Genomic DNA, 15,956 nt, shown 5'->3' with positions numbered 1-15,956 from the left:
TCAATCCCACGGTCATCCGGTCATCCCAAGAGGCGTCCTGTCCCTTGGTGGACCCCTGAGTGCCGCTCAGCCATCCGAGCCCGCCGTGCCGCTCTGCGCCGCTTCAAGTGCCGTCCCACGGCTGACAATCTTGCAATCTTTCGGGTGGCAAGGGCTAAAGCGCGACGCGTGATTAAAGAGAGCAAACGACGGTCATGGCAATCGTTCTTGAACTCCATCTCCCGCTCCACTAGTTCTACGAAAGTATGGGAAGCCATCAGGAGGATTTCCGGGAAACTCGGGCAGCTGCCTGTCACGGCCTTGCTGCATCAGGGAAGTCTCCTCACGGCGCCGAGAGACATTGCCCAGACACTGGCAATGCATTTTGCGGAATCTACCGCCACTATTAACTGTGATCCAGATTTCTGCCGCTACCGCACTGCCATCGAGAGGGGTCACTTGGACTTCCGGTCTCCTAATTCTGAACCCTACAACTGCCCCTTCACAATGTGGGAACTGGATTCGGCGCTGTCTGTGGCTCATGATACTGCGCCTGGTCATGATCAAATCCGGTATAGCATGCTGCGGCACTTGTTCCTGCCTTCCAAGGAAGTTCTCCTGAATTGTTTTAATATGATATGGTTATCCGGCACGTACCCTGACTCGTGGAGGGAAGCGATTTTGATACCCCTCCTCAAACCAGGGAAGGACCGATTGCATCCCAGTTGTTATCGGAGTATCGCCTTGACGAGCTGTGTCGGGAAGACGTTGGAACGCATGGTCAATCGTCGCCTGGTTTGGCTGCTCGAGACCAGGCAGCTCCTTAGCCCCTCTCAGTGTGGCTTTCGGAGATGGCGTTCCACTATAGACAACTTGACCCTGCTTGAGGCGGCCATCCAGCAGGCCTTCCTGCGTAACCAGCATTGTCTAGGTGTATTCTTTGACATTCATAAGGCGTATGACACTACTTGGCGCCGCCATATCCTCAATCAACTCCATGAGTGGGGCTTTCGTGGCCGTCTCCCCATCTTCATTCGGTCCTTTCTTTCCCACCGCCTCTTTCGCTATAGGGTTGGTAATGTGCTATCTGATTTGTATGTGCAGGAGAATGGTGTTCCTCAGGGAAGCGTTTTAAGTGTCACCCTCTTTGCCGTCGCCATTAACAGTATTACGTCCACTATCCGGAGTCCTGCCCAATGCTCCTTGTTTGTGGACGATTTTGCTGTTTTCTGTTCTTCCTCCAGTCTTGTCACTGCTGGTCGACAGTTGCAGCTTACGATACGGCGATTAGAGGCATGGACTGCGAAGACGGGTTTTACCTTTTCTGCAGACAAATGTGTGTGTGTTCATTTCAATCGTTCTCGACGTGCTTTTACCTCCCCTGAATTGCGTCTGAGGGACACCATTCTTCCTTTTAGCGACACTGTGCGGTTCCTGGGCCTCACTTTTGATTCAAAGTTGTCGTGGTTGCCTCACCTTAAAGACCTCAAGGTGCGGGCCCTGAAGGCACTGAATATTTTGAAGTGTCTGAGCCATCGGTCCTGGGGAGCAGATCGGGCGCGTCTGCTGCAGTTTTATAGGGCTTTCGTCCGATCGCGACTTGACTATGGTTGCACCGTGTATGGGTCAGCAAGGCCTTCGTATCTGAAGATTCTTGACGCAGTACACCATGAGGGTATCAGGCTGGCCACTGGTGCCTTCCGTACTAGTCCCATCCCTAGCCTGTGTGCTGAGGCAGGGGAACCGCCGCTCGCCATCCGGCGGAAACTCCTCATGGTGCGACGGGTGTGTCAATTCCTTGCCTGTCCTACCTCCCCTGCGTACCCTACCGTTGCCCGACCGCCTATGGAACGTCTCTTTTCCAGTCGTCCCAGGGCAACGAGACCGTTTGGGATTCGTGCCAAGCATTTGCTTGAGTCCCTTGGTGTGGAGCGTGTGGCCCCCCAACGACAAGGTTTTACTCGCCTGCCTCCCTGGTTGCTCCAGAGGCCCAGCGTCGTTTTAGACTTGTCGGAGTACCGGAGGAGCTGCACTCCTGCGTTTGTTTTTACCGCCTTATTTTACGATATTTTAAAGCAGCATCCCGACCATGTACGAGTATTTACGGACGGCTCTAAACAGGGGGACTCTGTTGGTTGTGCTGTTGTTTTCCCTGATCGACTCGTCAAGTTACGGCTTCCTGCGACGTTTACCATCTTTGATGCCGAATTGTTTGCGATCATGCGGGCATTGGAGCAGATGAGATGTGTCCCCAGTCGTAAGTTCCTCATCTGTTCTGACTCCCTGAGTGCCCTTCAGACCGTGCAACACTTGTACCCAGCGGATACGGTCGTCCAGAACATCCATGATGCCCTACTCCACCTGCAGCGGCAGGGGAAGGAGGTTTCCTTCTGCTGGGTGCCGGGGCACGCGGGAATTACGGGAAACGAGCTGGCGGATGTGGCTGCCAAAGATGCATGTTCCCTCCCTGACGTTGTTGAATGTGCCGTCCCCCTCCATGCTGTTACCTCCCTCCTGCGTTTTCGCGTTATGCGTCAGTGGGAAGAGGAGTGGCTGGCCGTCGGTGAAAATAAGCTGCGTCTGGTGAAGGCCACCACGCGGCCATGGCGTACTTCCTCCCAGTCATGCAGGCGGGATGAGGTTCTCCTCACTCGCCTCCGCATCGGGCACAGTCCCTTCACACATGGTTTTCTACTCCGGCGGGAGGATCCCCCAATCTGCAGTGCTTGTGGCGTCCAGATTACTGTCCGCCACATTTTACTTGATTGTCTTTTATTCTCTGACCAGAGGGCGGTGGTTTCCTTGCCACCGGATTTGCCCTCTATTTTGCAAGACGACGCATCGTCTGTGGTGAAGGTTTTACGGTTTTGTGTCCTGTCCAATTTGTTGCCACGGATTTTAGGGAGAGGGTTTTAATGTGCAGCTGGATGACTGGCTCACCCAGATTTTAGGTAAGAGGTCCGCCAGTCACGAATACCTCCTTGTTTCCCTTCGGTTTCTGTCCTCCCTTCCTTGTGTTTCCTTTCCTTTTTTCGTGCACACCTTCTCCTCTTGTTTTGCCTCTGTACGTGAGGATTTGGAACTGCGTCTTTTCGCTGTTCCCCTTGTTCGCTATTCGTCTTAGTCCCTTCACTGCATGTGTTCCTGTTTTTATACGTTTGGGCGCTGATGACCTCGCTGTTTAGCGCCCGTAAACCTCAAACACACACACACACACACACGGATGTTTTCGTGCCTGGCCGATAGTCGAGCACGACAAACAAATAAAAATAAAAATAGAATGTGTGTGTGTGTGTGTGTGTGTGTGTGAGAGAGAGAGAGAGAGAGAGAGAGAGAGAGAGAGAGAGAGAGATGAATATAAAGATGAGAGAGACAGAGTAAAAAATTGTTGTAAAGAGATTTAATCATGGTATATAAAGAAATCTTTCATTAAAATGACACGTTACACATCATTACGAAATGTCGTATTCCTGTTCTATGGCACAAGTATTAATCAAATCAAATCAAATCATATTGCTGACTAGCCGTGAAGAGTCATGAATTACCGAAATTTTTGCTTATATCAGCAACCAATCTAAACTTGAAAATAAAAGACGACAGTTTTTGTAATAAACCAGGACTCTTACGAAGATACTTTCGTCCCTGTTAACTAACCACGAAAGATGTCTGATATACGTCCATTCTAATATAACAAAGTGCGCTTGCATTTAAAGGTGGAGCACATGATGTGAAGTTCTGCGATGGAGATACGAACCCAACACGTAATCGAATTGTTAACTAAGTAAAATCAAATGTTACGTATCGGTTTTTCTAACCAGCTGCTAGGTGCTTGAATCTCAATAAGGATACAAATTTTTGTGCCTGAGCGACAATCGAACCTCACATCCGCGGTCCTTCTTTATCATCCACGAATATAGCTTAAGTATCAATTGTTTACTCACCAACAGTAAGTTGTGTGCGTGCTTCACCAGAAATAATGACACCTATTGCGATTGTTGGAAACACATGAACAGACATTAAAAATGCACGTTATTTTTCACTAGCAGGCCGGTGTGCACGTGATAGGGATTGAAATGAAATTACGAATATTTTTGTACTGGATCAGGATTCGGAACCACATACTTACCTTTGGAGGAGACCTAGAGAAGATTGCAGTCTTGAGAAAAGGAACGAAATGATTGAACTATACTGTTCCGAGAGATTCAGATCCTCGAAAGAGGAGATACGAATTCGATTCACCTTCCAGCAGGAAATTTTTCAACGTCTTTTGTTAAATCAAGGACAAGTAAAATAAGAGCCCTGTTCCTTTAAATGGCTATCGGTTCATCAAATATAATAAAATTTTCTAATGTAAGTGAGTTTACTGGCGAAAGTATTTCTGTTTACCTTGACTTCCGCCTATGTCATTTCCAAACGCAAACCGGCTCTGCCCAGTTGGTAATAAAGGAATGTGATGTTTATTGCGCATTCTGGGTTATAACGTCTTTCTCTTGAGGTTACCAGAGGTAAAGTAAATCTGTTTGTGCCTCTTAAAAGTAAATGCCTGTACCCACACATTGCATCTGTGATAGTTCGATCCACCAGACCATTGTGCCCACATTTCGTAGCTCCAAGTGAGTGCTGTAACGGATGATGTGCTTAACTTACAAAATTAGTCATGGTGGAAAAAATGCGAGTGTATTAAATGGTTAAGTAGAAGCAAGCTTCTGACGCGGATATTATACTATTCTCATGTCAGCAGGATGTAAAGACTCTTCTAGGCGTCATAACCTCGATGTAAAGCCATTTTGAAATTTTCACTAATTCAGCAAATTTCCTAGTTCGAGAAAACCCACAGTCAAGTGTGAAGTAACCGGATAATAAGATTATTACTGTCATTATTACTATAATTTTCTTCATACCACCCCCCTGCGGGTTCGGGGGTAAGACTAGGCCTGCGGTATTCCTGCCTGTCGTAAGAGGCGACTAAAAGGAGTCTCAAACGTTTCGGCCTTCTGTGATGGTTCCCTCTTGGGTTTGACCTATTTTTTTCCAAATTTCCGTTGTTAGTGCGTGCCATTTGGGGAAGGACACCTTACGTGATGTTTTTCTCTTGGTCCATCATGCTCCACCATCTTGCATGTTACCTATTGTCGTGTGGGGGGGGGACTACACCCAACATCATCTGGGTTGTCTCCTTCTCGCCTTCTGCGCACTCTTCTTCTTAGCGCCCGCGACAACTGTGGACCCTTTCAACACCTAAAATCCAGCACGGTAGCCAGTCCGTTGTGGTAGGGTCGTCATGTACCCTCTTGGTGGTAGCCCCCTGACCACACAGGGATCACACTACAGATGCCAGAGCTGTTTCCTCCCCATGCATGCCAAGGAGTATGTGCCCCTCTTGTCTGGGGCACGGGGACTCCGGGCAATGGGATATCGGCCAGGTACCCGTTGCTTTGGCTGGGTGGCGCCCTTGGGGAGAGCCCTCGTTCGGAGTAGGTGGCATATGGGCGGATGTGGCGCAATGAAGCGCAATAAATCACACCAAGCTGGTGGTCGCACGGCCACCAGCGTCTCTAAGCGAGGTAGAGTCGACTTTGATGCTGCGCAATATGACCCTCAGACGTTCCCCTCGTTGGCTGCGCCATGGGAGGGATGCCGATCTAGTGCCAAGCGGGAGCCTTACATACCGCAATACCTTGTCCGCAGCAGGACTGATGGTGATTCCTTTCTTACGACTAAGCCTATGTTTTTTGTGGAACACCTGGAGGATAAGTTTGGGGAAGTGGCGGGGTTGTCAAAAATGAGGAATGGGTCCATCCTCCTCAAGACGTCCTCCCCAGCCCAGTCACGAACGTTGCTCTTGTGTGATAAGCTGGGTGACGTCCCTGTTACTGTCACTCCCCACAGTAGCTTAAATATGGTCCAGGGGATTATTTACCATCGTGACCTCTTGTTGCAATCCGATGACGAGCTGAGAGCCGACTTGGAACGACGTGGTGTGCATTTTGTCTGTCGTGTACATAGAGGACCCAAGACAAACAGGGTGGCCACCGGTGCCTTTATCTTGGCCTTCGAGGGTGATGCCCGAGAAGGTCAAGGTGATGGTTTACCGTTGCGACGTCAAGCCATACGTGCCTCCCCCGATGCGGTGCTTCCAGTGCTGGAAGTTTGGGCATATATCCTCCCGTTGCCCATCCAGCGCTACATGTCGAGATTGCGGACGCCCCTCTCATCCTGATTCTCCATGTGCGCCTCCACCTGTATGTGTCAACTGTGGGGAGCACCACTCTCCATGCTCGCCGGATTGCCCCGTTCTTCATAAGGAGCGGAAGATAATGGAATTTAAGACCCTGGACCGGCTTACTTATCGAGAGGCAAAACTGAAATATGAAAGGTTGTATCCTGCTTCCATTCGAACATCTTATGCTGCAGTCACGTTATCGTCGCCCACGCGGGCGACGGTTGTCGCCTCATCTGTGCCGCCTTCAGTGGGCCCTCGGGGCCGTGTATCTCTGTCTGCCCCCCTCGTGCCTGGGGGCAAGCCTTCCTCTGTTGCCCCCTTAGCAGTTGGGGGCAAACCCTCTTCAGTCGCTCCCCCCACGCTTACTTCGGGAGTGACATCTACTCCACAACCGGGAGGCTCGATTCCTCCCCCTCCTTCTCCGCCGGCGTTGCCTCCGCCGGTTCCTCTCTCGCGGAAGGGGTCCCTCGGGGCTCTCCCTTCCTCCGCTTCTTCTCCTACCCAGCCGGATGTCAGCCAGTGGCTGAAGGTTCCGCCACCTGCTGGTCGTAGGGCTTCTGCGTCGTCGTCAGCCTCCAACGCTCCTTCAGATAAGCTCTCCCAGCCCTCTCACCCTAAGGGCCGACGTGAAAAGAAGGAACGGCATGTGTCCAAGAAGAAGGACGTTCCGGCGGTTTCAGCACCGCCTGCTGCACCTAGTCCTGGCTCCGGGGATGAGGTGGAGATCCTCGCCTCTGCCGCGCATCTCGCCCTCACGGAACCCTTGGGGGCCTCTCCTATGGACTCAGCTGACTCTCCCCCGGTGGCGGCAGTTGGCTCTGAGGCGCTGTCTGCCTCTTAGTCGCATTCACGCCCTCCCAGTCCCTTCCTGCTTCCATTCTCCAATGGAACTGCGGTGGTTATTTCCGCCACCTGTCTGAGCTCCGGATGCTTCTGAGTGATTCCCCTGTTCTCTGCATTGCTCTGCAGGAAACTTGGTTTCCGGCACTGCGGACCCCCGCCCTTCGCGGTTATCGGGGATACTATAAGAACCGCGTTGCCTGTCAACGAGCGTCAGGTGGGGGTTTGTCTTTTTGTTCACCATTCTGTCTGTAGCTCGCCAGTACCCCTTCAGACGCCTTTAGAGGCAGTCGCTGTCAGGGTTGAGCTCTCGCCGGCTATTACTGTTTGCTCTGTTTACATTCCTCCGAATGGGGAGCTCCCCCGACATGTCTTGGCTGAGCTGCTGGCTCAACTTCCGCCACCTTCGCTGCTTCTAGGCGATTTCAATGCCCACAACCCTCTATGGGGTGGGACTGTCTCTGATGACCGCGGTCGGGCCGTGGAGCATGTGTTGGCTCAACTCGACCTTAGCCTCTTGAATACCGGTGCTCCCACGCGTTTCAGTGTGGCCCATGGCTCTTTCTCGGCCATCGATCTCTCTCTTTGCAGCCCCGGACTTGTCCCATCCCTCCACTGGCGAGTGCATCCTGACCTCTGTGGTAGTGACCATTTCCCCGTCTATTTGTCACTGCCCCGGTGTCATTCTTCTGGGCGCTTGCCCCGCTGGGCTCTCCACAGGGCTGACTGGCCGGCTTTTACTTCCGCTGCAACCATTGAGTCTCCCCCACAGGGTGACATTGACGAGGTGGTCCGTGTTTTAACCACGTCCATCATTTCAGCGGCCGAGGCTGCCATCCCCCGTTTCTCTGGCCTCCCTCGGCGGAAGGCTGTCCCCTGGTGGTCGCCGGAGATTGCTGAGGCTATTCGCGACCGTAGGCGGGCTCTCCAGCGTCATAGGCGGCACCCGTCTCTGGAGACCCTCATCGCCTTTAAGAGGCTCCGTGCCTTCGCCCGTCGTCTTATTGCACGGCGTAAGCAGCAGTGCTGGGAGCGGTATGTTTCCTCCTTGGGCTCCCGTGTCTCCCCGTCGCTCGTGTGGTCCCGGATACGGCGGATTTATGGACACCAGACCCCTGTGGGTGTCCCTGGGATCTCTTTGGACGGCGCTGTGTGCACGGACGCTGCCGCCATTGCTGAACACCTTGCTGCGCACTTCGCTACGAGCTCTGCGACTGCAAATTATCCCCCCGCCTTTCGCTCTCTCAAGGAGCGGGCCGAGCAGACGCCATTGTCGTTCCACACGCGTCGTTCTGAAACTTACAATGTTCCTTTCAGCGAGAGGGAATTCCTCGCTGCTCTCGACGATTGCCCTGATACAGCACCAGGACCGGACTGCATCCACGCACAGATGCTGAAGCATCTCTCCAGGGACTGCCAGAGACACATTATCGCGATATTTAATCGCATTTGGAGCGAAGGCGTGTTCCCGTCGCAATGGCGAGAGGGTGTTATTGTCCCCATCTTGAAGCCCGGTGCGGACCCACTGGCGGTGGACAGCTATCGTCCCATTACCCTCACAAACGTTTTGTGCAAATTGCTCGAACGTATGGTGGGGCGGCGTTTGTGTTGGGTCCTTGAGTCGCGCGGTCTCCTCGCTCCATCCCAGGGTGGCTTCCGTCGGGGCCGGTCTGCAGTGAACAATTTGGTGCGGCTGGAATCTGCTGTCCGTACGGCCTTTGCCCGACGCAGCATCTCGTTGCTGTATTTTTCGATCTGCGGAAGGCGTATGACACCACATGGAGGCATCACATCCTCGCCACGTTGCATGAGTGGGGTCTTCGTGGTCGGCTCCCAGCTTTTCTTCACAACTTTTTATTGCGCCGCTCTTTCCGGGTGCAAGTCGGTGCCACCTCTAGTTCCTCTTATATACAGGAAAATGGGGTCCCGCAGGGCTCGGTGTTGAGCGTCTCCTTATTTTTAGTGGCCATTAATGGTCTGGCTGCAGCAGTGGGGTCGTCAGTGTCTCCTTCTTTGTATGCCGACGACTTCTGCATCTCATTTAGCTCCACGACTTTGGGAGTCGCCGAACGCCGGCTGCAAGTCGCCGTTCGCAAGGCAGCATCATGGGCTCTGACTCATGGTTTTCAGTTCTCTGCACCCAAGACTCGAGTTATGCACTTCTGCAGGCGTCGGACGGTCCACCCTCATCCTGAACTTTACCTCGACGGCCACCTGCTTGAAGTGGTGGACACTTGCCGCTTCTTGGGACTCGTGTTTGATGCCCGGCTCACATGGGTTCCTCATGTTACTCAGCTGAAGCAAAAATGCTGGCGGCACCTCAACGCCCTCCGCTGCCTTAGCCACACGTCTTGGGGTGCAGATCGCTGCACGCTGCTGCGATTGTACAGAGCCCTTGTGCAGTCCCGGCTTGATTATGGGAGCCTGGCCTATGGGTCTGCGTCACCCTCAGTGTTGAAGTTGTTAGACCCCATACACCACTGTGGGGTTAGGCTTGCAACTGGCGCTTTTCGTACGAGCCCCGTGGATAGTCTACTGGTGGAGGCCGGGGTTCCCCCGCTGCGGATTCGCCGCCATCGACTGCTCGCCGACTATGCTGTCCACGTGCATTGCTCGCCAGGCCATCCCAATCGTCGCCTGCTTTTCCCTGGCATGGTCCTCCATCTGCCCGAACGGCGACCTCGGTCTGGGCTTTCCGTAGCTGTCCGTGTCCAGTCCATGCTGTCAGAACTGGGGTCATTCCCTCTTCTGCCTCCCTTCCGGGTCCGTACACCTACGCCTCCCTGGTGTTTGTCCCGGCCGTCCGTCCGTCTGGATTTGGCACAGGGACCTAAGGACTCGGTTCCGCCTGTGGCCCTCCGTCGCCGTTTTCTTGCGCTCCTCGACACATTTCCGGGCTGTGAGCCTGTCTACACTGATGGTTCCCTGGTTGATGGTCGCACTGCCTACGCTTTTGCTCACGCTGCCCATGTTGAGCAACGCTCCTTGCCGGCTGGCTGCAGTATTTTTACTGCAGAGCTGGTGGCCATCTTGCGAGCTCTTGAGCATATGCGTTCCTGCTCAGATGCGTCCGTCGTCATCTGCAGTGACTCCCTGAGCAGCCTTCAGGCCATCGACCGCTGCTATCCCTCCTCTCCTCTGGTGTCCTCCATTCAGGAGGCTGTTTCCGACATTGCCCGTTCTGGTCGCTCGGTGGTCTTGGTTTGGACGCCCGGTCATGTTGGCATCCCTGGGAACGAACGTGTAGACAGGCTGGCCAAAGGGGCGATCGACGCCCCGGCTTTGGAGATCGGCCTTACGGCTCGCGACCAGCAGCTGGTGTTGCGCCGTAAGCTGATTGGGATGTGGGCTGCTGAGTGGCGTGGCATGACAGCCCCGAATAAACTGCGGGCTGTCAAGGTGACGACCGATGTGTGGCGTTCCTCCCTGCGGGCTTCTCGCAGGGACTCGGTAGTCCTGTGTCGGCTGCGCATCGGCCATACATACCTGACGCACGGCCATCTGTTGCGTCAGGAGGATCCCCCCTTGTGTCGGTGTGGGTCCCGGCTGACGGTCGGCCACATTTTGCTAGAGTGTCCTCGACTGCGCACACTCCGGCAATCTTTTAATCTCGCGGGCACTTTGGCTTTGGTTTTATCCGACGATGCCTCCATGGCTGATACCGTTTTAAATTTTATCCGTGGTAGTCCGTTTTATGGTTCGATTTAGGGAGGTCCTGCGCCTTTCCCTTTCTGTGTCTATTGTCCTTGTGTCTGTTGCTGTTCTGGTGTGCCGTGAGATGGTTGACTCTTTCCCATTTTTGATCTCGTGGTCAGTCAACCAGTCTCCGGCCATCTTCCTTTCTTCTGTTTCTTTCTGTCTGGTGTTCCTCTGTCCTGTTCTTGTCTGTAGTGTATGTTGCTGCATTTGTGTGCTTTTAGCGCCTGGGGGGACGTCTCCTCCCCCTTTGGTTTTTATCTGCTTCGTCGATTTTCGGCTCGCCTGATTTTGGAATGGGGGACTGATGACCTTCGGTGTTTAGTCCCCCTTAAACATCCAACAACCACCACCACCATCGGTTCCGCCTGTGGCCCTCCGTCGCCGTTTTCTTGCGCTCCTCGAATCATTTCCGGGCTGTGAGGCTGTCTACACGGATGGTTCCCTGGTTGATGGTCGCACTGCCTACGCTTTTGCTCACGCTGCCCATGTTGAGCAACGCTCCTTGCCAGCTGGCTGCAGTATTTTTACTGCAGAGCTGGTGGCCATCTTGCGCGCTCTTGTGCACATGCGTTTCTGCTCAGGTGGGTCCATCGTCATCTGCAGTGACTCCCTGAGCAGCCTTCAGGCCATCGGCCGCTGCTATCCCTCCTCTCCTCTGGTGTCCTCTATTCAGGAGTGTGTTTCCGCCATTGCCCGTTCTGGTCGTTCGGTGGTCTTGGTTTGGACGCCAGGTCATGTTGGCATCCCTGGGAACGAACGTGTTGACAGGCTGGCAAAAGGGGCGATCGACGCCCCAGCTTTGGAGATCGGCCTCACAGCTCGCGACCTGCAGCTGGTGTTGCGCCGTAAGGTGCTTGGGGTGTGGGCTGATGAGTGGCGTGGCCTAACATCCCCGAATAAGCTGCGGGCTGTTAAGGAGACGACCGATGTGTGGCGTTCCTCCCTGCGGGCTTCTCGCAGGGACTCGGTAGTCCTATGTCGGCTGCGCATCGGCCATACATACCTGACGCACGGCCATCTGTTGCGTCAGGAGGATCCCCCCTTGTGTCGGTGTGGGTCCCGGCTGACGGTCGGCCACATTTTGCTGGAGTGTCCTCGACTGTGCACACTCCGGCAATCTTTTAATCTCTCGGGCACGTTGGCTTTGGTTTTATCTGACGATGCCTCCATGGCTGATGACGTTTTAAATTTTATCCGTGGTAGTCCTTTTTATGGTTCGATTTAGGGAGGTCCTGCGCCTTTCCCTTTCTGTGTCTTTTGTCCTCGTGTTTGTTGCTGTTCTGGTAGGCCGTGAGATGGTTGACTCTTTCCCTTTTTTGATCTCGTGGTCAGTCAACCAGTCTCCGGCCCTCTTCCTTTCTTCTGTTTCTTTCTGTCTGGTGTTCCTCTGTTCTGTTCTTGTCTGTAGTGTTCGTTGCTGCATTTGTGTTCTTTTAGCGCCTGGGGGAACGTCTCCTCCCCCTTTGGTTTTTATCTGCTTCGTAGATTTTCGGCTCGCCTGATTTTGGAATGGGGGACTGATGACCTTCGCTGTTTAGTCCCCCTTAAACATCCAACAACCACCACCACCACCACCACCGCTGAGGACCTAGAACTCGCCGGTCCCTCAGACGCCATGGATAACACTAGCACGGGTGCTCAATCGGAGGCAGCAGGTGACCCGGCGGCGTAATCTGCCTTCCCCGTCCTCTCACGCCTTTCTCAGCCATGGACAATACCATCCTCCAGTGGAACTGCAGCGGTTTCTTCCACCATTTAGCTGAGCTCCGCCAACTTCTCAGCCTTCGCCCTTTCTTCTGCATTGCTCTCCAGGAAACTTGGTTTCCGGCGATGCGAACCCCCGCCCTCCGTGGCTATCGGGGTTAATACAAGAACCGAGCAGCTTATGAAAGGGTGTCTGGTGGCGTCTGCATTTATGTCCTTCACACTCTGCACAGCGAATCTGTTCCTCTCCAGACGCCTTTAGAGGCTGTCGCTGTACGCGTGTGGACGCCACAGGCTGTTACCGTCTGCAGTCTTTACATTCCACCGGATGGTGCTGTCTCGCAGCATGTCCTGGCTGCACTGGTCGCCCAATTGCCGCCACCTTTCTTGCTATTGGGCGACTTCAACGCTCATAACCCTCTGTGGGGTGGGTCAGTGGCAACAGGTCGAGGCGCCATCATTGAGCATTTATTGTCGCAGCTCGATCTCTCGCTGTTAAATGATGGTGCCTTCACACACTTCAGTGTGGCGCATGGCACCTACTCCGCCATTGACCTTTCAATCTGTAGCCATAGCCTCTTACCGTCTGTCCAATGGAGTGTGCATGACGACCTGTGTGGTAGTGACCATTTTCCGATCTTTTTGTCACTACCACAGCGCCACTCTTCTGGGCGCCCTAGCAGATGGGCTATGAATAAGGCTGACTGGGACTTGTTCTCCTCCACTGCCGCTTTTGAGCCTCTCTCTACCGATGACATTGATGCGGTGGTTCAATCGGTCACCACCGGCATCGTTACTGCCGCCGAATCTGCCATTCCCCATTCCTGTGGGTCCCCTCGGCGGAAGGCTGTGCCTTGGTGGTCGCCTGAGATCGCTGAAGCGATTAAAGATCGCCGGCGGGCGCTCCAGCGTCACAAGCGACACCCCTCCCTCGACCACCTTATCGCCTTCAAACGGCTGCGTGCGCGGGCCCGCCTCCTTATCTGCCAAGGCAAGAAGGAGTGCTGGGAGCGGTATGTGTCCACCATTGGCCTCCATGTCACTCCCTCGCAGGTCTGGGCCAAGATTCGACGCGTCTACGGCTATCGGCCACCTGCCAGCGTCCCTGCGCTCTCACTGAATGGAGCAGTTTGTACTGACTCCGACGTCATTGCCACTCGCTTAGCAGAGCATTTTGGTATGAGTTCCGCTTCTGCGAATTACCCCCAGGCCTTCCGCTCCATTAAAGAGCGGATGGAACGTCGGAGCCTTTCGTTTCGCACCAACCACCCAGAATCTTACAATGCTCCATTTAGTGAGTGGGAATTTCGCAGTGCCCTCGCTGCTTGCCCTGATACCGCTCCTGGGCCAGATGGCATCCACTGTCAGATGCTGAAACACCTTTCAGTGGACTGCCAGCGGCGCCTTCTCGATCTTTACAACCGTCTTTGGGTCGAGGGGGAGTTTCCGTCGCAGTGGCGGGAAGGCATTGTCATCCCCGTTTTGAAGCCTGGAAAGAACCCTCTGGAGGTGGACAGCTACCGTCCCATTAGCCTCACCAACGTAATGTGCAAGCTTCTCGAACGGATGGTGAGCCGGCGCTTGCATTGGGTACTGGAGTCTCGGGGCCTTCTGGCTCCGTCTCAGGGTGGGTTCCGTAAAGGCCGCTCCGCCACCGACAATCTGGTGAGCCTGGAGACTGCCATCCGTACTGCCTTTGCCCGCCGTCAGCACCTGGTCGCTGTCCTTTTCGACATGCGGAAGGCGTACGATACGACATGGCGTCATCACATTCTTTCTACGCTTCATGGATGGGGTCTTCGGGGTCCTCTGCCGATTTTTATCCGCAATTTTCTGTCGTGTCGTACCTTCTGCGTGCAGGTCGCGGCCTCGTATAGTTCCTCCCACGTCCAGGAGAACGGTGTGCCACAGGGCTCTGTTTTAAGTGTCTGTCTGTTTTTAATAGCCATTAACGGGCTTGCTGCGGCCGTGGGAACTTCTGTCTCCGCTTCCCTGTATGCTGACGACTTCTGCCTTTATTACAGCTCTACTGGCATTGCAGCTGTTGAACGTCAGCTACAGGGCGCTATCCGTAAGGCGCAGTCTTGGGCTGTAGCGCATGGGTTTCAGTTTTCGGCAGCCAAGACCTGCGTTATGCATTTCTGCCGGCGCCGAACAGTCCATCCTGAGCCGCGGCTTTATCTTGCCGACGAACTCCTTGCTGTGGTGGAGACCCACAGGTTTTTGGGGGTGGTTTTCGATGCCCGGTTGACTTGGCTGCCTCATATCCGGCAGCTGAAACAGACGTGTTGGCGGCATCTAAACGCTCTGAGATGCTTGAGCCACACCCGCTGGGGCGCCGACCGCTTTACCCTGTTGCGGCTCTACCAGGCGTTAATCCAGTCCCGTCTGGATTATGGGAGCCTGGCTTATGGCTCAGCATCCCCATCTGCGTTACAGGTGCTGGACCCAATTCTCCACAGCGGGATGCGCCTTGCCACTGGTGCTTTCCGCACCAGCCCCGTGGACAGCGTACTAGTGGAGGCTGGTGTACCTCCCCTGCGGTTCCGACGCCAACGTTTGCTGGCCGCATATGCTGCCCATGTTCTAAGCTCGCCCGGGCATCCCAATTATCGTCTCCTGTTCCCGCGATTGGTCGTCCATCTGCCAGATCGTCGGCCCCGGTCTGGTTGTACAATAGCGGTCCGCGTCAAAGAGCTTCTCTCTGGGCTTCAGGTTTTTACTGTTCCACCTCCTTTCTGGGCTACTTTGCATACACCCCCATGGTGTGTTCGTCGCCCTTGCCTTCGGCTGGACCTGGCACAGGGCCCGAAGGACTCAGTCCCTCCAGAGGCCTTCCGCCGCCGCTTTTATTCTATCCTGGCCACGTATCAGGGCTCTGGTATTGTCTACACTGACGGTTCGATGGTTGCTGGTCGTGTCGGGTATGCGCTCACTCTAGGGGACCGTTCCGAACAACGTTCCTTGCCGGATGGCTGCAGCGTTTACACTGCTGAACTGGTCGCCATCTTTCGTGCCCTAGAGTATATCCGCTCCTGCTCAGGTGAGTCCTTCGTTATCTGTAGCGATTCCCTGAGCGGTTTACGAGCTCTCGACCAGTGTTTCCCTCGTTCTCGTTTGGTGATGGCTATCCACGAGTCTCTGCATACTCTCGCCTGTTGCGGCCGCTCTGTGGTCTTTGTGTGGACCCCCGGTCATGTCGGTATCCCGGGTAACGAACATGTTGACCGCCTGGCGAAAGAGGCCACCACCAAGCCATCTCTGGACCTTGGCCTCCCTGAGACTGATTTGCGGGCAGTCTTCCGCCGCAAAATCTTGGCGCTATGGAACGAGGAATGGCGCGAACTGCCATTGTCCAATAAACTCCGTGCTGTCAAGGCGACGACGGCTGTGTGGCGGTCATCCCTGCGAGCCACTCGCAGGGAATCGGTAGTTCTTTGCCGGCTCCGCATTGGCCACTCCCGGCTGACACACAGTTATTTACTGCGCCGGGAGGACCCTCCAGTATGTC

The sequence above is a fragment of the Schistocerca piceifrons genome, chromosome 6, assembly GCF_021461385.2.
Source record: "Schistocerca piceifrons isolate TAMUIC-IGC-003096 chromosome 6, iqSchPice1.1, whole genome shotgun sequence".
In the NCBI taxonomy this organism is placed as follows: Eukaryota; Metazoa; Arthropoda; class Insecta; order Orthoptera; family Acrididae; genus Schistocerca; species Schistocerca piceifrons.
This window is presented reverse-complemented; position numbering follows the sequence as displayed.